General features: G+C 49.5%; 1 protein-coding gene across 9 annotated transcripts in view; it reads left to right on the top strand.

The window, feature by feature from the left end:
• Positions 1-23078, top strand: part of LOC119963564 (serine/threonine-protein phosphatase 2B catalytic subunit alpha isoform) — a 400495-nt gene that overhangs the window by 204000 nt on the left and 173417 nt on the right. The window lies entirely within an intron of this gene.

Below are 23078 nucleotides of genomic sequence, written 5' to 3'. Positions count from 1 at the left end.
CTGAAGACCGAGTGGATCCTGGCATATCCCACAGGTGGAAACATCTTCTCTGTACCTCCTCTATCAAACCCCTTGTACTTTCAAAGATCTTCAAGGTCACCCTTTACTCCAGTGAAAAACGTTTCTGCCCGTTCAGTCTTTCATGGCAGTAATAACCACCCAGTAAAACTTGCCAGTAACAATCATCCAGTGCCGATATCATCCTGCGAAATCTGTTTTGTACCCTCTCCATGCCTCTCTATCCTTTTCGTAGTTTCTTCTGAGTTCATAACACAAGGCCACTGGGTGATGAATTTCTCTTGAATATTCACATATTACAGAATTTTAATAAACATAGAACTTACATTTGTAGCGTGACGATTAGTGTACTGGCTGCTTCCAATTATAACTTCTGGATTAGTATTACTTAGTAATGCAACATCAGATGGGCGGCACTATGGAGCAGGAGTTAGCACTGCTGCCAACGGTGCTGAGGATCCAGGTTCGATCCCGGCCCTGGATCACTGTCCGTGTGGAGTTTGCACATTCTCCCCGTGTCTGCGTGGGTTTTCCCCCCACAACCCAAAGATGTCAGGTGGGTGGATTGGCCGTGCTAAATTGCCCCTTAATTGGAACAAATAATTGGGTACTCTAATTTTACAAATAAAAAAGTAATGCTACATCATAAAACGTATCAAAGCACACTCCACATCCAACTCTGAACATAGTGTTCCCACTTTTTTATTCCTATTCTTAATCATTTTTTTCCCCCTCTCCCCCTTCCCCCTTCCCTCTCTCCCTTCCCCCCGTTCCCTCTCTCCCTCCCCCGTTCCCTCTCTCCCTCCCCCGTTCCCTCTCTCCCTCCCCCATTCCCTCTCTCCCTCCCCCGTTCCCTCTCTCCCTCCCCCGTTCCCTCTCTCCCTCCCCCGTTCCCTCTCTCCCTCCCGCCCTTCCCTCTCTCCCTCCCGCCCTTCCCTCTCTCCCTCCCGCCCTTCCCTCTCTCCCTCCCGCCCTTCCCTCTCTCCCTCCCCCCCCTCCCTCCCCTCCCGCCCTTCCCTCTCTCCCTCCCGCCCTTCCCTCTCTCCCTCCCGCCCTTCCCTCTCTCCCTCCCGCCCTTCCCTCTCTCCCTCCCGCCCTTCCCTCTCTCCCTCCCGCCCTTCCCTCCCTCCCTCCCGCCCTTCCCGCCCTTCCCTCCCTCCCTCCCGCCCTTCCCTCCCTCCCTCCCGGCCCTTCCCTCCCTCCCTCCCGCCCTTCCCTCTCTCCCTCCCGCCCTTCCCTCTCTCCCTCCCGCCCTTCCCTCTCTCCCTCCCGCCCTTCCTCCCTCTCTCCCTCCCGCCCTTCCCTCTCTCCCCTCCCGCCCTTCCCTCTCTCCCTCCCGCCCTTCCCCTCTCTCCCTCCCGCCCTTCCCTCTCTCCCTCCCGCCCTTCCCTCTCTCCCCTCCCGCCCTTCCTCTCTCCCTCCCGCCCTTCCCTCTCTCCCTCCCGCCCTTCCCTCTCTCCTCCCCCCGCCCTTCCCTCTCTCCCTCCCGCCCTTCCCTCTCTCCCTCCCCCCGCCCTTCCCTCTCTCCCTCCCGCCCTTCCCTCTCTCCCTCCCGCCCTTCCCTCTCTCCCTCCCGCCCTTCCCTCTCTCCCTCCCGCCTTCCCTCTCTCCCTCCCCCCTTCCCTCTCTCCCTCTCCGCCTTCCCTCTCTCCCTCTCGCCTTCCCTCTATCCCTCCTCGCCCTCCCTCTCTCCCTCTCGCCTTCCCTCTCTCCCTCTCGCCTTCCCTCTCTCCCTCCCGCCCTTCCCTCTCTCTCCCTCCCGCCCTTCCCTCTCTCCCTCCCGCCCTTCCCTCTCTCCCTCCCCCGCCCCTTCCCTCTCTCCCTCCCGCCCCCTTTCCCTCTCTCCCTCCCGCCCTTCCCCTCTCTCCCTCCCGCCCTTCCCTCTCTCCCCTCCCGCCCTTCCCTCTCTCCCCCCCGCCCTTCCCTCTCTCCCTCCCGCCCTTCCCTCTCTCCCTCCCGCCCTTCCCTCTCTCCCTCCCGCCCTTCCCTCTCTCCCTCCCGCCCTTCCCTCTCTCCCTCCCGCCCTCCCTCTCTCCCTCCCGCCCTTCCCTCTCTCCCTCCCCCCCTTCCCTCTCTCTCTCCCTCCCCCCCTTCCCTCTCTCCCTCCCCCCCTTCCCTCTCTCCCTCCCCCCCTTCCCTCTCTCCCTCCCGCCCTTCCCTCTCTCCCTCCCCCCCTTCCCTCTCTCCCCCCCTTCCCTCTCTCCCTCCCCCCCTTCCCTCTCTCCCTCCCCCCTTCCCTCTCTCCCTCCCCCCCTTCCCTCTCTCCTCCCTCCCCCCCTTCCCTCTCTCCCTCCCCCCCCTTCCCTCTCTCCCTCTCTCCCCCTTCCCTCTCTCCCTCTCCCCCTTCCCTCTCTCTCCTCCCCCCTTCCCTCTCTCCCTCCCCCCTTCCCTCTCTCCCTCCCCCTTCCCTCTCTCCCTCCCCCCTTCCCTCTCCCCTCTCCCTCCCCCCCTTCCCTCTCTCCCTCCCCCCTTCCCTCTCTCCCCCCTCCCCTCTCTCCCCCTCCCCTCTCTCCCCCTCCCCTCTCTCCCCCCCCCTCCCCTCTCTCCCCCTCCCTCTCTCCTCCCCCTCCCCTCTCTCCCCCTCCCCCTTCCCTCTCTCCCCCCCCTCCCCTCTCTCCCCCTCCCCTTTCCTCTCTCCCCCTCCCCTCTTCTCTCTCCCCCTCCCCTCTTCCCTCTCTCCCTTCCCCTCTTCCCTCTCTCCCTTCCCCCTTCCCTCTCTCCCTCCCCTTCCCTCTCTCCCTCCCTTCCCTCTCCCTCCCCTTCCCTCTCTCCCTCCCCCCTTCCCTCTCCCCCTTCCCTCTCCCTCCCTTCCCTCCTTCCCTCTCTCCTTCCCCCTTCCCTCTCTCCCTTCCCCCCCCTTCTCTCTCTCCCTTCCCCTCTTCCCTCTCCCTTCTCCCCTTCCCTCCTCCCTCCCCTCCCTCTCCCCCCCCCTCTGTCCTCTCTCCCCCCCCCCCTCCCTCCTCCCCCCCTCCTCCCTCCCCCCCCCCTCCCTCTCTCCCTCCCCCCTCCCTCTCTCCCTCCCCCCTCCCTCTCTCCCTCCCCCTTCCCCTCTCCCTCCCCCCCTTCCCTCTCCTCCCTCCCCCCTCCCTCTCCCTCCCTCCCCCCCTTCCCTCTCTCCCCTCCCCCCTTCCCTCTCTCCCTCCCCCCTTCCCTCTCTCCCTCCCCCCTTCCCTCTCTCCCTCCCCCTCCCTCTCTCCCCCCCCCTTTCCCTCTCTCCCTCCCCCCTTTCCCTCTCTCCCTCCCCCCTTCCCCCTCCTCCCTCCCGCCCTTTCCCTCTCTCCCTCCCGCCCTTCCCTCTCTCCCTCCCGCCCTTCCCTCTCTCCCTCCCGCCCTTCCCTCTCTCCCTCCCGCCCTTCCCTCTCCTCCCGCCCTTCCCTCTCTCCCTCCCGCCCTTCCTCTCTCCCTCCCCCCCCTTCCTCTCTCCCTCCCTCCCCGCCCTTCCCTCTCTCCTCCCCGCCCTTCCCTCTCCCTCTCCCTCCGCCCTTCCCTCTCTCCCTCCCCCTTCCCTCTCTCCCTCCCCCCCTCCCCGCTCTCCTCCCCCCCCTTCTCTCCCTTCCCCCTTCCCTCTCTCCTCCCTCCCCTCCTCTTCCATCTCCACCCTCTCTCACAATCCCCTCTCTCCACCCCCTCCCCTCTCTCCACCCCCCTCCCTCTCTCCCTCCCCCTTCCCGCTCTCCCTCACTCCCTCCTTCCTCCCCCCTTCCCTTCTCCCTTTCCCCCTCTTCCCTCTCTCCCCTTTTTTTTCACCCCTTCCCCTCTCTCCTTCCCCCTTCCCTCTCTCCCTCCCCACCCTTTCCCTCTCTCCCTCCCCCCTTCCCTCTCTCCTCCCCCCTTCCCTCTCTCTTCCCCCCTTTCCCTCTCTCTCTTCCTCCTTCCCTCTCTCTCTCTCTTCCTCCTTCCCTCTCTCAGAGTTTCCCCTATTCTTAATCATTTTATACTATGTAGGCAACTTTCACCAAGGTCTTGAAATTGTATAGTGCCTTTAATGGAGCAACATGTTTCCAGGTGTTTCAAAGGAATGTTATTGAGCAGAAGTTGACCCTGAGCCAGATGAGGATGAACGAGGACAGGTGACCAAATCTCGGTCAATGAAGTGGGTTTTTAAGGAGTGTCTTAAAGGATGAGCGAGAGAGGTGGAGAGGTTTAGGGCAGGAATTTCCGAGCTTGGGGTCCAGGCAGCTGAAGGCACGGCTGCCGGTGGCAGAACAGTTAAAGAATTCAAATTAGGAATGTGCCGGGGGGGGGGGGGGGGGGGGGGGGGGGGAGAGAGAGAGTGAGACATTTGAGAGACTGAAAACGGGCAATGTAGCCCAGCAAGCAGTCAGGGGGTGAGGTGGGGGAAATAGGTGAATGGGACTTGGTGTACGTTAGGATATGGAGCCGTAGAGTTTAGAACATAGAACGATACACCGCAGTACAGGCCCTTCGGCCCACGATGTTGCACCGACATGGAAAAAATCTAAAGGCCATCTAACCTACACTATGCCATTATCATCCATATGCTTATCCAATAAACTTTTAAATGCCCTCAATGTTGGCGAGTTCACTACTGTTGCAGGTAGGGCATTCCACGGCCTCACCACTCTTTGCGTCAAAAACCTACCTCTGACCTCTGTCCTATATCTATTACCCCTCAATTTAAGGCGATGTCTCCTCGTGCTAGCCACCTCCATCCGCGGGAGAAGGCTCTCGCTGTCCACCCTATCTAACCCTCTGATCATTTTGTATGCCTCTATTAAGTCACCTCTTAACCTTCTTCTCTCTAACGAAAACAACCTCAAGTCCATCAGCCTTTCCTCATAAGATTTTCCCTCCATACCAGGCAACATCCTTGTAAATCTCCTCTGCACCCGTTCCAAAGCTTCCATGTCCTTCCTATAATGAGGCGACCAAAACTGTACGCAATACTCCAAATGCGGCCGTACCAGAGTTTTGTACAGCTGCAACATGACCTCATGGCTCCGGAACTCAATCCCTCTACCAATAAAGGCCAACACACCATAGGCCTTCTTCACAACCCTATCAACCTGGGTGGCAACTTTCAGGGATCTATGTACATGGACACCGAGATCCCTCTGTTCATCCACACTGCTAAGAATTTTACCATTAGCCAAATATTTTTTATTTTTTTTAAAATTTAGATTAGCCAATTATTTTTTCCAATTAAGGGGCAATTTAGCGTGGCCAATCCACCTACTCTGCACATTTTTGGGTTGTGGGGGCGAAACCCACGCAGACACGGGGAGAATGTGCAAACTCCACACGGACAGTAACCCAGAGCCGGGATCGAACCTGTGACCTCAGCGCCGTGAGGCGGTTGTGCTAACCACTAGGCCACCGTGCTGCCCATCCATTAGCCAAATATTCTGCATTCCTGTTATTCTTTCCAAAGTGAATCACCTCACACTTCTCTACATTAAACTCAATTTGCCACCTCTCAGCCCAGCTCTGCAGCTTATCTATGTCCCTCTGTAACCTGCAACATCCTTCCACGCTGTCTACAACTCCACCGACTTTAGTGTCGTCTGCAAATTTACTCACCCAACCTTCTGTGCCCTCCTCTAGGTCATTTATAAAAATGACAAACAGCAACGGCCCCAGAACAGATCCTTGTGGTACGCCACTCGTAACTGAACTCCATTCTGAACATTTGCCATCAACCACCACCCTCTGTCTTCTTTCAACTAGCCAATTTCTGATCCACATCTCTAAATCACCCTCAATCCCCAGCCTCCGTATTTTCTGCAATAGACGACCGTGGGGAACCTTATCAAACGCTTTACTGAAATCCATATACACCACATCAACTGCTCTACCCTCGTCTACCTGTTCAGTCACCTTCTCAAAGAACTCGATAAGGTTTGTGAGGCATGACCTACCCTTCACAAAACCATGCTGACGATCCCTAATCATATTCCTATCTAGATGATTATAAATCGTATCTCTTATAATCCTCTCCAAGACTTTACCCACAACAGACATTAGGCTCACCGGCCTATAGTTACCGGGGTTATCTCTACTCCCCTTCTTGAACAAAGGGACCACATTTGCTATCCTCCAGTCCTCTGGCACTATTCCTGTAGCCAATGATGACCTAAAAATCAAAGCCAAAGGCTCAGCAATCTCTTCCCTGGCTTCCCAGAGAATCCTAGGATAAATCCCATCCGGCCCCGGGGACTTATCTATTTTCACCTTGTCCAGAATTGCCAACACTTCTTCCCTATGCACCTCAATGCCATCTATTCTAATAACCTGGGTCTCAGCATTCTCCTCCACAACATTATCTTTTTCCTGAGTGAATACTGACAAAAAGTATTCATTTAGTATCTCGCTTATCTCCTCAGCCTCCACACACAACTTCCCACCACTGTCCTTGACTGGCCCTACTCTTACCCTAGTCATTCTTTTATTCCTGACATACCTATAGAAAGCTTTAGGGTTTTCCTTGATCCTACCTGCCAAAGACTTCTCATGTCCCCTCCTTGCTCGTCTTAGCTCTCTCTTTAGATCCTTCCTCGCTTCCTTGTAACTATCAAGCGCCCCAACTGAAATTTCACGCCTCATCTGGGGCCTCACGGTAGCATGGTGGTTAGCATCAATGCTTCTCAGCTCCAGGGTCCCAGGTTCGATTCCCGGCTGGGTCACTGTCTGTGTGGAGTCTGCACGTCCTCCCCGTGTGTGCGTGGGTTTCCTCCGGGTGCTCCGGTTTCCTCCCACAGTCCAAAGATGTGCGGGTTAGGTGGATTGGCCATGCTAAATTGCCCGTAGTGTAAGGTTAATGGGGGGATTGTTGGGTTACGGGTATGCAGGTTACGTGGGTTTAAGTGGGGTGATCATTGCTCGGCACAACATCGAGGGCCGAAGGGCCTGTTCTGTGCTGTACTGTTCTATGTTCTATGTTCTATCTTCACATAGGCCACTTTCTTCCTCTTAACAAGAGATTCCACTTCTTTGGTAAACCACGGTTCCCTCGCTCAACCCCTTCCTCCCTGCCTGACTGGTACGTACTTATCAAGAACATGCAATAGCTGTTCTTTGAACAAGCTCCACATATCCAGTGTGCCCAACCCTTGCAGCCTACTTCTCCAACCTACACATCCTAAGTCATGTCTAATGGCATCATAATTGCACTTCCCCCAGCTATAACTCTTGCCCTGCGGGGTATACTTATCCCTTTCCATCACTAACGTAAAGATTACCGAATTGTGGTCACTGTTTCCAAAGTGCTCACCTACCTCCAGATCTAACACCTGGCCTGGTTCATTACCCAAAACCAAATCCAATGTGGCCTCGCCTCTTGTTGGCCTGTCAACATATTGTGTCAGGAAACCCTCCTGCACACATTGTACAAAGAACGACCCATCTAATGTACTCGAACTATATCTTTTCCAGTCAATATTTGGAAAGTTAAAGTCTCCCATAACAACTACCCTGTTACTTTCGCTCTTTTCCAGAATCATCTTCGCCATCCTTTCCTCTACATCTCTCGAACTATTAGGTGGCCTATAGAAAACTCCCAACAGGGTGACCTCTCCTTTCCTGTTTCTAACCTCAGCCCATACTACCTCGGAAGAAGAGTCCCCATCTAGCATCCTTTCCGCCACCGTAATACTGTCCTTGACTAGCAGCGCCATACCTCCCCCTCTTTTGCCCCCTTCTCTGAGCTTACTTAAACACCTAAACCCCGGAACCTGCAAGAACCATTCCTGTCCCTGCTCTATCCATGTCTCTGAAATGGCCACAACATCGAAGTCCCAGGTACCAACCCATGCTGCCAGTTCCCCTACCTTATTTCGTATACTCCTGGCATTGAAGTAGACACACTTCAAACCACCTACCTGAACACTGGCACCCTCCTGCGAAGTCAAATCTGTGCTCCTGACCTCTATACTCTCAATCTCCCGTACCCCAAAACTACAATCCAGGTTCCCATGCCCCTGCTGAATTAGGAACGTTTACACAGGGTGGAAGATGGGCAGCCAGTCAGGTGAGCATTGCAACATTCATATATAGAGATAATAACTGCGCGGATAAATCTCTTATTTCATGGCTGGTGGTGAGTAAGGCTACTTTTGTATAACTGGGGTGTTACAGTTGATAATGCTACCTCCAGCCAGAGGCTGCTCACAGTGGGCTTCGCAGTGGGCATCTTGCAAGTGAATATATTCCAGGGTTCAATCTGTAACCTCTCATCTTGTGTCCTGTTTTACAACAAACTAATTGGCTGTGAAACGCCTGAGGTTGTGATGGGCGTGATATAAATGTGATTCTTTCTTTGTGCGCAGCAGGGTAGCATGGTGGTTAGCATAAATGCTTCACAGCTCCAGGGTCCCAGGTTCGATTCCCGGCTGGGTCACTGTCTGTGTGGAGTCTGCACATTCTCCCCGTGTCTGCGTGGGTTTCCTCCGGGTGCTCCGGTTTCCTCCCACAGTCCAAAGATGTGCGGGTTAGGTGGATTGGCCGTGCTAAATTGCCCGTAGGGTCCTAATAAAAGTAAGGTTAAGGGGGGGGGGGGGTTGTTGGGTTACAGGTATAGGGTGGATACGTGGGTTTGAGTAGGGTGATCATGGCTCGGCACAACATTGAGGGCCGAAGGGCCTGTTCTGTGCTGTACTGTTCTATGTTCTATGTTCTAAATGACGCTGCGCCCAAACTCTCCAACTGCCAGTTCTTTGGTTTTTTAAAAATTCCGTGATATTTGAATATCATTTGTTTGCCACAGCAGTCTTTGCTCTGAACTGGTGGAACCTGTAATACGGGGAACGCTCTTTTGGTTGAACTGATGCTATGTTTTCAGGAGCTGGTCTTTCCATATTTGGTGCCCCACACTAATGTTGCTCTGCCTGTCGACTGCAGTGTTGGTAACTTTCCAAGATTTAGCATTACGAGGAAATGTGCAATAGTTTTCATTATCTGAGATACAGATGCATGCATTCCTCAGAGTCAGTTCCAAAACTAAACTTGGGGATCACGTTATAGATCAGTGTTTCAGCTTCCACAGTTGACTTGCGCGATACAATTGAATATTTTAGTGTAATTTCCACCTGGGCTCCTGTTCACGAACTAGACTGCATTGTCAGGTGATAAAGGGATTGGTTGGGAATCCAGAACAATGGGATTTAATCCGCTGTGATGCAGATGTTAGCTCTCTCGCCCCGGAGTCCTGACACTGTGGGTTTGAGACCCATTCTAGGAACTGAGCACAAAGATCTGACTGACAAATTGGGGGACCAGACCACAAGCTTGTTCCACCATTCAATATAATCATATCCGATCTTGGGCTTCAACTTTTGGCTTCGCCATTTTCCTGCCACTCCACAGATTCCTTGATTCCCCGAGACACCAAAATTCTGCCTATCCCAGCCTTGAACAGGCGCTGGAGTTTAGCGACTAGGGGCTTTTCGCAGTAACTTCATTGCAGTATTGTTAATGTAAGCCTACTTGTGACCATAAAGATTATTATTATTCTAAATATATTCAGTGATGGAGCATCCATAACTCTCTGAGGTAAAAAATTTCAAAGATTCACAACCCATTGAATGAAGACATTCTTGTCATCTCAGTTTTATGTAGCGTCACTTATCCTGACACTGTGTGTCTCTTTGTTCTAGATACCTCAGCCAGGAAAAACAATCTCTCAGTATCTATCCTATCAGCCCCTTCGCAATGCCGATATTTCAATGAGATCACCTCTCACTCTTTAGCACAATGGTTAGCACAGTTGCTTCACAGCTCCAGGGTCCCAGGTTCGATTCCCGGCTCGGGTCACTGTCTGTGTGGAGTCTGCATGTTCTCCCCGTGTCAGCGTGGGTTTCCTCCGGGTGCTCGGGTTTCCTCCCACAGTCCAAAGATGTGCAGGTTAGGTGGATTGGCCTTGATAAATTACCCTTAGTGTCCAAAAAAATGGTTATGTGTGGTTACTGGGTTACAGGGATAGGATGGAGGCATGGGCTTAATTAGAGTGCTCTTTCCAATGCCGGTGCAAACTCGATGGGCCGAATGGCCTCCTTCTGCACTGTAAATTCTATCATTCTAAACTCCGGAGAATGTAGACCCAATTTGCTCAGCCTCTCCTAGGACAGCCCTCTCATCCTAGGGACCAATCTAGTGAACATTTGCCTCATGGTGACATTGGAATAGGCCATTCAGCCCATCGAGCCAGCTCTCCCATTCAAACAGAACACAGCTGATCATCTACCTCCACAACATTTTCCCAACCATTCCCACATCACCTGATATCATTTTTGTCCAGAAATGTATTGATTTCTTCCTTGAAGGATGCTCAATGATTGAACTTCCACAATCTCTGGGGTAGGGAAGTCCAAAAATTCACCACCCTCTTTTTTTTATTATTTTATTTTAGAATACCCAATTCATTGTTTCCAATTAAGGGGCAATTTAGCGTGGCCAATCCACCTACCCTGCACATCTTTGGGTTGTGGGGGCGAAACCCACGCAAACACGGGGAGAATGTGCAAACTCCACACGGAAAGTGACCCAGAGCCGGGATCGAACCTGGGACCTTGACGCCATGAGACAGCAGTGCTAACCACTGCACCACCGTGCTGTCCTAACTCACCACCCTCTTGAGTGCAATGTAAGTATATCCTTCCTTAAATATGAAGACCAAAACTGCACACAGTATTCCAGATGAGGTCTCACTCAAGTGGTGGACAATTGTAGCAGGACTTCTTTATTCTTGCACCCCAGTCTATTCTGGCAATAAAGACCACAAGCCATTTGCTTTCCTAATTGCTTGCTACATCTGCTTGTGTTCCTTGTACAAGTACATCCAAGTCTCTCTTTATATCAGCATTTACAAGAAATAAATATTCTGCTTCTCTGTTCTTATGATCAAATGAATAACTTCACACATGCCTACATTATGCTAATAAGTCACCTTGTTAACCTGTCTATATCTCTTTGCAGTATTTTGTGTTCCTCACAACTTACATTCACACCTAGCTTTGTATCACCAGCAAACTTAGATACCTAACTTTCTGTGCAAGTCATCAATATGGATCGTAAATACCCAGGATTTATCCTTGAGGCACTTTATTGCCAACTTGACAATGCCCTACTGTCTGTTTCCTATCTGTTAATCATTCCTTATCAGGCTGGTTTAGCTCACCAGGCTAAATCACTGGCTTTTAAAGCAGACCAAGGCAGGCCAGTAGCACAGTTTGATTCCCCTACCAGCCTCCCTGAACAGGCGCCGGAATGTGGCGACTAGGGGCTTTTCACATTAACTTAATTGAAGCCTACTCGTGACAATAAGCGGTTTTCATTTTCATTTTTCGGTTCTAATATATCACCACCAACTCCAAGAGCTCTTGTGCATTAACCATTTGTGTGGCACCTTATTAAATGCCTTTGGAAATCAAGTATACTACATCCACCCGTTTCCCTCCATCTACCCTACTAGTGATTTCCTCAAAATTGTCAAATTTGTCAAACAGGATTTCCTTTTCATAAATACAAGTTGACCTGTTCTAATCATACTCTACTTTTTAATTGTAATAATAATAACTTTTTATTGTCACAAGTATGAAGTTACTGTGAAAAGCCCCTAGTCGCCACATTCCGGTGCCTGTTCGGGTAAGCTGGTACGGGAATTGAACCCGCGCTGCTGGCCTTGTTCCATATCACAAACCAACTGTCGAGCCCACTGAGCTAAACCAGCCCATATGTATTGTTTTTTTACATACAGAGTACCCAATTTATTTTTTTCCAATTAAGGGGCAATTTAGCATGGCCAATCCACCTAGCCTGCACATCTTTGGGTTGTGGGGGCGAAACCCACGCAAGCACGGGGAGAATGTGCAAACTCCACACGGACAGTGATCCAGAGCCGGGATCGAACCTGGAACCTCGGTGCCGTGAAGCAGCAGTGCTAACCCACTGTGCCACCGTGCTGCCCTATTAGTGTATTGTTAAGACTCCCTTATTGTAGTCGTTTGGTGGTACAGAGCTTGTGTGTTGCTTAAAAAACAGAGATGGGGTAGCACGGTGGCGCAGTGGGTTAGCACTGCTGCCTCACGGCACCGAGGTTCCAGGTTCGATCCCGGCTCTGGGTCACTGTCCGTGTGGAGTTTGCACATTACAAAATTTGTAAACAAACAAAAAAAAAAGAGATGTGCTGTCGAAGCTTTCTGTCTTGAACTGATCGGGACAGATATAAGAATGCTAAATTTCAAAGGGAGCAACAATTTATAGTGCATGAGAAAAGGGTGTTAGTTGGTCAGCAGGTCAACTCTGATGGAGCCATTGCCATGGAGAATGCAGCAGGGAACTATTGGCTTTTATTTAAATGAATAATAGGCGGAGTGCCTGGGCATGTTCTTTCTGCCCTCGAGGGACAGTTCCCTGTGTATGAATAGATGTGGCTTCGAGCAAGTGTAATTGAGCCACATTACGAGCCTGACTGATAATCTTAAATTGGTTATTAGAGCCAATCTCTGCAAAATGCAGAATACAGGAGCACCCGCTGCCTACACAATACAAACTTTAGTGAAAGCCTGCGACTGCACAGACTATACAAACACAATACAGGGCTGTGAATTTTAGGGGGTCTGTATCTCTGGGGCCCATGCTTTTATTTCAATCTCCCTGAAGGAAAAGATAGGCACATACTTAGCGAAGAGAGGGTTAACTCTAAAACTGCATGTACAGTTTAGTATTTCACCCCTGTGGCATATGCAGTGCGACTGTGATCCTAATTAATATTAATCTACACTGGGCGCAACTTCCTGTGATACAAGACATTTTGTAATTACTTTTCAATTCAGTATTATTTCCTGAAACAAAACAAACTCCCTGTTGGTTCCACAGCAACACAGCCGCTAGCAAGGGCAATGCTAGGAGGAGGCCATTCAGTCCATCATGCACCAATTCATCCCAGTCTCCTCTTTCACAATTGTTCTGCAACTCTTTCTCTCAAATATTTATCCTTTTGAAAGTTTTTACTGAAACTACTGCCATCGCTCTTTCAGACAGTGTATTCTAGATCAGTGCATCTCAAACTATCTGATGTGGTGTACCGGCAGTTTTTTTTTTCAATGTGCCAGGGAAACAAGCCAATCCAGGATTACTGTCTCTTTCTTTTCTGGAAACACTCCAAGTTCCAGCAGACGATGGCTCGCGTACCGGCACCGGTACGCGTACCACACTTTGAGAAGCACTGTCCTAGATCATAACGGGTGTCAGACCGAGCCGCTTTGCAGCACCCTCACCTGAACACTCACTTGCACTCATAGAGTCCCTACAGTGTAGAAGGAGGCCATTCAGCCCATCCAGTCTGCACTGACCCTCCAAAAGAGCCCTTTACCTTCGGACACTAAGGGGAAATTTATCATGGCCAATCCACCTAACCACATCTTTGAACTGTGGGAGAAACCAGAGCACCCGGAGGAAACCCACGCAGACACGGGGAGAACGTGCAGACTCCGCACAGACAGTGACCCACGATTGGAATCAAACCGGGTCCTTGGCACAGTGAGACAGCAGTGCTAACCACTATACCGCCGTGGCGCCCAGCTATCCAGCTATCGTTCAGAGTGAAACGATATCCCTTCCATGTTTATATTAAACTAGAGTCAGGATTTGAGCTTTCCTCGATCACAGATCTCTGAAGTCACTATTTTTCATATTTTCTGGTTTGATTTGGAAAAAATTACAAATTTCCAAAATGCTGGGCTGGATTCTCCCAAAGTGGGAGTATGTCCCCCCCATGCCGGCGTAAAAACGGTGGAGTTTTACTCCTGACATTTCTATTAAACAGTTGAACTAATTCAATGCCCCGCAGGGGGCTCGCAGGGGCCTGGAGTAAATCTCGCAGCTTTAGCTGTGTTTACGGCCTCCTCACACTTCTGGTTGGGTGTCTGCGCATGGCAGCAGCTTCCAGCGGCCGCGCTGAGCTCCATGGTGGACTCGGACCGCGGAGCCACACAGGAAATGAAGACCCAAACCCCCCCCGATCGGCCATGCATCCGAGCCTGAAACTGCTGCCTCAAAGGCCTCCCCTGGCCTCCGATTTCCCCCCCCCCCCCTCCCCCCTCCACACCAGGGCGGCTGCGAGCTGAGTCCGCAGCCGCGGCAGCAGCATCTCAGCAATAGGTGGTTAGTTCCACGCTGTCGGCCGGTTGGGAGCAGAGGATCGCTGGGCCCCAGCCACGCCGCGTATTCAGCGGTCACACCGATTTCCGGGTCCCAGAGAAGCAATGGACCAGCACCGGGCCCGATGACGGTGTGAAAGTGGATCCCCACCCCCGCGCCGGCCGTGATTTCGGTGAGGGGGTTGGAGAGAATCCAGCCCCCTGTCTCCTAGAAATGTTTATTTTCATGGCCTCTCGCCAGGGGCGCGATTCTCCACTCCCCACGCCGGGTGTGAGAATCGCGGGAGGGCCGGGCGAATCACGACATGCCGCCCTGGCACCCCCCGCGATTCTTGCACCCACCCCCCCACCCCAAAATGGCGTGTCGCGGAATCGCCGGTCGCCGTTTTTCACGGCGACTGCCGATTCTTCGGCCCGGATGGGCCGAGCGGCCTGACGAACCCGACCGGTTCACGCCGGCGCCAACCACACCTGCTCGCTGCCGGCGTGAACATCGCGCAACAGATACGTGTGGGGCCTGTGGGGAGGGCGGAGGGAAGAACGAGCACCACGGGCGTGCTCGGGAGGTTACTAGCCCGCGATCGGTGCCCACCGATCGTCGGGCCGGCGTCTCTAAGAGACGCACTCTTTCTCCTCCGCCGCCCCGCAAGATCAAGCCGCCATGTCTTGCGGGGCAGTGGAGGGGAAGACGGCAAATAAACCCCCCCCCCCCGAACTTGTAAAAAAAAGTTATACAATAAATGAAAAAAATAAAACTTAAATGAATAAAATAAATGACTAAAATGAATAAACCCCCCCCCCCCACCCCGAATTTGTAAAACAAAAAGCTGCGACCGTTTAAAAAAAAAAAGCGGCCAATCTGCACATGCATGCCCGATCATCGGTGCGCATGCGCATAGTTTTGCGCATGCACGCCGATGATCTGGCATGCATGCGCAGTGCGGCCGCAATTGTTTTACATGTTTGCGGCCTTTTTGAAGGCCGCTTGCAGCCGGCGTTATTAACAGCGGCTGCTGTGGCTATTGCATGCAGATTTGCGCGATCGGGAGCAACGGATGACTCCGTGACCCTCCCCACACCCACCCATGGGATTGCGCCCCCGAGTTTGACAATTCCTGGTTTATACTGTTCAGATTTCACTTGAGGCGGGCAGCACAGTGGCGCACTGGTCAGCATTGCTGCCTCATGGTGTTGAGGACCCGGGTTCGATCCCAGACCCGGGTCACTGTCCTTGTGGAGTTTGCAGACACTCCCCGTGTTTGCAAGCGTCTCACCCCCACAACCCAAAGATGTGCAGGGTAGGTGGATTGGCCACGCTAAATTGCCCCTTAATTGGGAAAAAACAAAATTGGGTACTCTAAATTTATATAAAAAAAGAGATTTTGCTTGAGATTTTTCATAATAATGGATTACAGTACTTTGCGTCAAGTCATTTAAATATTGCTTCCTGCAATTTCCCTCCATATTGAGGTACAGCAATTTGCAATTTCTTCAACCCTGCTTCACTTTTAGTCCTTTCACAGAATTGAATTTCAAATTAGCTGGGGTATTGTAGATTAAGCTTTTTAAAATGAAGGTTTTGTTATTAAATTCTGTTTACTATATTTTAATTAGGTGTGCAGTGAAATGCTGGTAGGAAGTGTTACAAAGGACAGTGATAGTAAATTGGATACTCATGTATTATGCAATGTTTGTGAACTTTGTACCTATTGCATATTTAAGTACAATTGGAACAGTTGCATGATGTGAATTCCTCACCTTGTGGACTTTTAAGATCCGACTCCCGACTTTTGATGAAAAGATCAAATGGGTTCATTTCCTTGATGTGATTCGGCTGCTGGGTGTGTAGGCGGCAAGTGTCTCCTATATTGCACAGGCCGACATATCTGTCAAGCTTGGCATAATTCTTCTCCACTGACAATTGAAAATTTGTGTGAAGCGCTATTAAGGTTCTCTGAAAACCATAGCTCACAGGAAATTAAAGAAAAGTGTTGATTTGGACACCCAGGAGGTTTAGTGCTGCTTCCTGAAACAAGGTTGGAGCTTTCTTGGATTCTGCTAATGGAATTGACAGGAGGTTCATTTTTAACAGCTTATTTGAGTGATCGCGCTTTTATTCCCAGACGTGATAATTCCATTTTACGGTCAGCCCGAGGAACTACAAGGTGTTACCAGGCAAGAATATCTTGGCAAATTTCTCCTCCCTGTCAAGAGATATCATGGCCTCCATTGGGCACAAATTCAATCAGAAAACGTGCAGAGTGTGGGTAAAATGTTGGAAAAGGTTATAAGAGATAGGGTTTATAATCATCTTGAAAGAACAAGCTGATTAGCGATAGTCAACACGGTTTTGTGAAGAGTAGGTCATGCCTCACAAACCTTATTGAGTTTTTTGAGAAGGTGACCAAACAGGTGGATGAGGGTAAAGCGGTTGATGTGGTATATATGGATTTCAGTAAGGCGTTTGATAAGGTTCCCCACGGTAGGCTATTGCAGAAAATAAGGAAGTATGGGATTGAAGGTGATTTAGCGGTTTGGATCAGTAATTGGCTAGCTGAAAGAAGACAGAGGGTGGTGGTTGATGGCAAATGTTCATCCTGGAGTTCAGTTACTAGTAGTGTACCGCAAGGATCTGTTTTGGGGCCACTGCTGTTTGTCATTTTTATAAATGACCTGGAAGAGGGTGTAGAAGGATGGGTTAGTAAATTTGCAGATGACACGAAGGTCGGCGGAGTTGTGGATAGTGCTGAAGGATGTTATAGGATACAGAGGGACATAGATAAGCTGCAGAGCTGGGCTGAGAGGTGGCAGATGGAGTTTAATGCGGAAAAGTGTGAGGTGGTTCACTTTGGAAGGAGTAACAGGAATGCAGAGTACTGGGCTAATGGCAAGATTCTTGGTAGTGTAGATGAACAGAGAGATCTCAGCATCCAGGTACATAAATCCCTGAAAGTTGTCACCCAGGTTAATAGGGCTGTTGAGAAGGCATATGGTGTGCTAGCCTTTATCAGTAGGGGGATTGAGTTTCGGAGCCACAAGGTCATGCTGCAGCTGTACATAACTCTGGTGCGGCCGCTCCTGGAGTACTGCGTGCAGTTCTGGTCACCACATTATAGGAAGGATGTGGAAGCTTTGGAAATGGTTCAGAGGAGATTTACTAGGATGTTGCCTGGTATGGAGGGAAGGTCTTACGAGGAAAGGCTCAGGGAATTGAGGTTGTTTTCGTTAGAGAGGAGAAGGCTGAGAGGTGACTTAATAGAGACATATAAGATAGTCAGAGGGTTAGATAGGGTGGACAGTGAGAGTCTTTTTCCTCGGATGGTGATGACCAACACGAGGGGACATAGCTTTAAATTGAGGGGTGGTATATATAGGACAGATGTCAGAGGCAGTTTCTTTACTCAGAGAGTAGTAGGGATATGGAACGCCTTGCCTGCAACAGTAGTAGACTCGCCAACTTTAAGGGCATTTAAGTGGTCACTGGATAGACACATGGATGAAAATGGAATAGTGTAGGTCAGATAGGCTTCAGATGGTTTCCCAGGTCGGCGTAACATCGAGGGCCGAAGGGCCCGTTCTGCGCTGTAATGTTCTATGTTCTAGTGTGACGATGTAGGAGGTGCCCTGTCACCATCCCTGTTTGTACATCGACAGCGCTGATACATAGCTCTGCCATTTCGCGTTTCTTGACTTTGGATGTTTTCAGAGTTCAGAATGTCTATCGACATCAGTTTTTCAGCAAATGTTGGAACCAGAATGAGATGAGTCTTTTTCATATAGGTGGCACGGTAGCACAGTGGTTAGCACTGAAATGAAATGAAAATGAAAATCGCTTATTGTCACGAGTAGGCTTCAATGAAGTTACTGTGAAAAGCCCCTAGTCGCCACATTCCGGCGCCTGTCCGGGGAGGCTGGTACGGGAATCGAACCGTGCTGCTGGCCTGCTTGGTCTGCTTTAAAAGCCAGTGATTTAGCCCAGTGAGCTAAACCACCCCCAGCCACACTTGCTTCACAGCGGCAGGGACCCGGGTTCGATTCCCCACTTGGGATATTGTATGTGCGGAGTCTGCACGTTCTCCCCGTGTCTGCGTGGGTTTCCTCCGGTTGCTCCGGTTTCCTCCCACAAGTCCCGAAAGACGTGCTGTTAGGTGAATTGGACATTCTGAATTCTCCCTCTGTGTACCCGAACAGGCGCCGGAATGTGGCAACTCGGGAATTTTCACAGGAACTTTATTGCAGTGTCAATTGTAAGCCTACTTGTGACAATAATAAGGATTATTATTATTACACACGCAAACACACACACACACTGTCTATTTAAACAGCACATTGCACCAATCAGTCCACAGAGTCTATATAAAAAGAATCTCTGTGAACTAGTCAAAAGAACACTTGAACTAAACTAGAGCAATTTCTCCCAATAACAGCAGGATAATTTCTCCAGTGAAATGTGTGAAGAATAGTTCAAATAATACAAATTGCAAAATGGAATTAATCTGTGCCTCTTCCAGCAGTGCGTTCTCCAGGCTGATTGATGGAGAATTATCCACCATCTCCATAGTTGTGTCATTGTGTCCTTCCTGGATTTTTCTTCCTTGTCAAGTATTTATCCGGTTGGCTTTGGAAAGTTACTTCTGAACAGCTTCTACTGCCCTTTCAGGCAGCGCCTTCTAGATTACAACAACTCACTACATTTGTATTGTTCCTGATTTTAAAGCTGTTGCCTTTGGATACTGACCCCCCCCCCCCCCCCCCCTGCCAGTGGAAACAGTTTCCCAATACCAACACTATCAGAACCTGCTGTTTAAAGTAATTGATTCTGGTGTTGAAGTAATGAAGCTACTTAGATGACCCAGACTTGGTGTGATTGAAAGGAAGGAAAGAGGAACTTTCATTTCATCCTTTGTTACAATCCTCACAATGTCTCCAAGCACTGTACAATCGGTGAATTATTAATACACCAGCTGTTTAGACAAATATGACAGCTGCCGGGAGCAGCAAATGAGAACCGACAGCGAATACAGCAATGTGGTGGCTATGGTACTTGGCTGGTAATCTACAGATTATGGGAAAATAGTGAAATGACCATCTGTGGTTGACACCAGGAATGACCCTGAAAGTTGCCAGGTTTACACAAAGCAAACTGGATCTACAGTATCCTTAAGGATGAGAGCTCCTTACCTGACGTGTGCCTACCTGTGACCAGTGGTAGCCCTTCAGAGCACTTTTGTATCTAATATGTAAACATTAGAAGAACAATGTTCTACATATTTGTGTTTATAGAATCAAATACAATCCCGACAGTGCAGAAGGAGGCCATTCGGCCCATCGAGTCTGCTCTAACCTCTGCTCATTGACAAGTGCCAGCCTTGCCCTTCCCCATAATCCCATAACCTAACTTGGGCATCCCTTGACATTAAGGGGCAATTTAGCATGGCCAATCCACCTCACTGCACATCTTTGGACTGTGGGAGGAAACCCACGCAGACATAGAGAGAATGTACAAACTTCAGACACAGTCACCGGAATTGAACCTGGGTCCTGGGCGCTGTGAAGCTGCAGTGCTAACCACTGTGCCACCACGTTGCCCTTGAAAATTTGCACAGTTTGGTATTTTTACGGCATCTCCACACTGGTGGGCTCAGATTTCCCAAAGGAATATGGACTTTTGATACACAGATGATGTAGAGTTACCATCTGATCTGATCTGAGTCAGAGCTGCGATTCTGGGTGAAAGGCAAGGGTTGCGTTGTGTTTCCAGTTGTATGAATTGGCTAATAAAGACACCACTCATTACAGTTCGGTATTTAACAGGTTTAATGTTTCAGATAATGTGCAAGGTGTCAGTGTAGTGGGAATAAGTTATTAAATTGATGCTGAACCAGTGTAATAGTCTGGATTCATTGAAATTTGCTAAATAATCCTCAGTGTGCTGGGAATTACGCTGACAGCCAATTTAAGGGCTCTCAGTATGGCATATTTGTGCGGACTGGAAGCTATATACAGGTATATTAATACACAGGAATACACAAATAACATGGACACACACTGTACCTGTTTTAGCTAAACAAAATAAATGGCAGCCATTCCCTGGTTCATTCCTCATGGTGATTTTCACCAATCCGAGTTAAACTGCCTGTCAATTGTCAATCACCATCCACTGATGCATTCTCCATGACATTGTCTCTACCAATTCAATTGCCAACCAGTCAGCGCTCGCTTCTCATGCAATATATATTTGTTGATTTTATTACGATCCCAGACCCGACCCTTACGTTGGGTAGGATATTGGACCGAAACCGCGATATTTTAGCTAATTTGAAAGACTGCGTGGAGAGAATGATTTGCTCCAGGAGTGATTGCAGAGGGCTTGGTTATTTTTTTTTAAACAAAACTTTATGATGACTACAGTATTAAACTTTGTTAACTTCACACTTAAAAAGAACTGCTTACAATTAACACCTTAAACCCTACTCCTCAGGGCAGCACGGTGGTGCAGTGGTTAGCACTGCTGTCTCACTGTGCCGAGGTCCCAGGTTCAATCCCGGCTCTGGGTAGCTGTTCGTGTGGAATTTGCACATTCTGCCCGTGTCTGCCTGGGTTTCGCCCCCACAACCCAAAGATGTGCAGGGTAGGTGGATTGAACACGCTAAATTGCCCCTTGGAAAAATTGAATTGGGTTCTCCAAATTTAAAAAAAATTATAAAAAACACTACTACTCAATTTCCGATTAAACAACAATAAAATAAACATACAGATCTTAATCTCTATTATTATGGGAGAAAGGGGCGCACTGTAGCACAGTGGTTAGCACTGTTGCTTCACAGCACCAGGGACCTGGGTTTGATTCCCGTCTTGGATCACTGTATGAGTCTGCACGCTTGTCCCCGTGTCTGTGAGGGTTTCCTCCTACAAGTCCTGAAAGACGTGCTTGTTAGGTGAATTGGACATTCTGGATTCTCCCTCTGTGTACCCGAACAGGCGCCGGAAATGTGGCAACTAGGGGATTTCATAGTAACTTCACTGCAGTGTTAATGTAAGCTTACTTGTGACAACAATAAAGATTATTATTTTAAAACAATGTGGAGTCAGCATCAGGCAGATCAGAATTCAACTTCTCTCTCAATAGCTTTCTCCAAAAACTGCTCCCCTGCACAGCTTCTCAAACTATCTCTGTCTTCTTCAGCTGCACCCAGCAATGACTTCATCTCCCCGAGTTGAGAAACAAATCTCCGCAGTGTTAAGGAATGGGTTAAGAGACATTCTAATTGGATGTCTCATTGATGTTAAGTATCCAGTAATTGACACTGATGTGTAAAGGGTTCACAGGTGGCTCTTGTGGATGTGATGTGGTGATAGAGTTTTGTACAGAGTCTGTTCAAGGAAAATAAAGGCGTTTGTGAAAAGGAGCAAAACTCTTGATGCTTTACTCAACAGCAGGTAGAGGCTAACAGGCAGGATGCAATGCAAATTAACTCCCCAGGGACTTTCACAGTCAAACCACAGTCTGTTAGTCCAGACTGAGAAACGCGTTCCTTTGTCAATTTCACCTTCTGGCTGCTAAAAACACCCAGGCCCTGCAAAAATAAATAATCTATATAAAGGCACGGTTGGTGCAGTGGTTAGCCCTGCTGCCTCACAGTGCCGAGGTCCCAGGTTCAATCCCGGCTCTGGGTCACTGTCCGTGTGGAGTTTGCACATTCTCCCCGTGTCTGCGTGGGTTTCGCCCCCACAACCCAAAGATGTGCAGGGTAGGTGGATTGGCCACGCTAAATTGCCCCTTAATTGGAAAAAATTAAGTGGGTACTCGAAATTTATTAAAAAATAAATAAATGATTTGCAAACAGGGCCAGAGGGTAATATAGCAAAATTTGCTGATGATATCGAAATAGGTGGCAAAGCAGCAGTGAAGAGGAGATACAGATTTTACAGATGGATATAGATAGGCTAGGAGATTGGGTCAAAGTTTGGCAGATGGAGTTTAATGTGGATAAATGTGAGGTTATCCATTTTGGCTGAAAAAAATAGAAAGGCAAATTACTATCTAAATGGAAAACAGATTCATAATGCGTCTGGGCAGAGGGATCTGGGTGTCTTTGTTCATGAATCGCAGGAAGCCGGTTTGCAGGTACAGCGTGTAATTAAACAGACAAATGGAATGTTAACGTTTATTGTAAAAGGACTGGAAGATAAAAGTAGAGAAGTGTTGTTGCAATTGTATAGGGTGTTGGTGACACCACACCTGGAGTATTGTGCCCAGTTTTGGTCCCTTATTTGAGGGAGGATGGGGTGGCATTGGAGACAGTTCAGAGGAGCTTCACCAGGTTGTTTCCGGGGATGAAAGGGTTGATGTACGAGGAGAGATTAAACAGTTTAGGTTTATAGTCGCTGGAGTTTAGAAGGATGAGAGGGGAACTGATCGAGGTGTATAAAATACTAAATGGGATTGGTAAAGTAAATGTAGACTAAATGTTCCTCCTTGTGGGGCAATCTGGAATGAGAGGTCGCAGATAGAGGTTGAGAGGTGGTAGATTTAGAACTGAGATGAGGAGGAACTACTTCTCGCAGAGGGTGGTGAATTTGTGGAACTCGCTGCTCCATAGTGCGGTGGAGTCTGAATCATTAAATGGTTTCAAGAAGGATATATGTATATTTCTGATTTTTAAAAATTGGGTTAAAGGGATTTGGGGAACAGGTGGGGAGGTGGATTTGAGACCAGGAAGAGATCAGCCATGATCTGATTGAATGGCGGAGCAGGTTCAAAGGGCTGAATTGCCAACCTCTGCTCCTAATTCCTATGTTCAGATGTAAAACAGAATTCTTCTTTTTTTAAATGACCATTGCAGTCAACCACATTCCAACCCTCCCACTCTCCACTCCCCGGACCCTTCCACTCTCTACTCCCCGGACCCTCCCACTCTCCACTCCCCGGACCCTCCCACTCTC

The sequence above is a fragment of the Scyliorhinus canicula genome, chromosome 3 (genome assembly GCF_902713615.1).
Source record: "Scyliorhinus canicula chromosome 3, sScyCan1.1, whole genome shotgun sequence".
NCBI lineage: Eukaryota > Metazoa > Chordata > Chondrichthyes > Carcharhiniformes > Scyliorhinidae > Scyliorhinus > Scyliorhinus canicula.
This window is presented reverse-complemented; position numbering and strand designations above follow the sequence as displayed.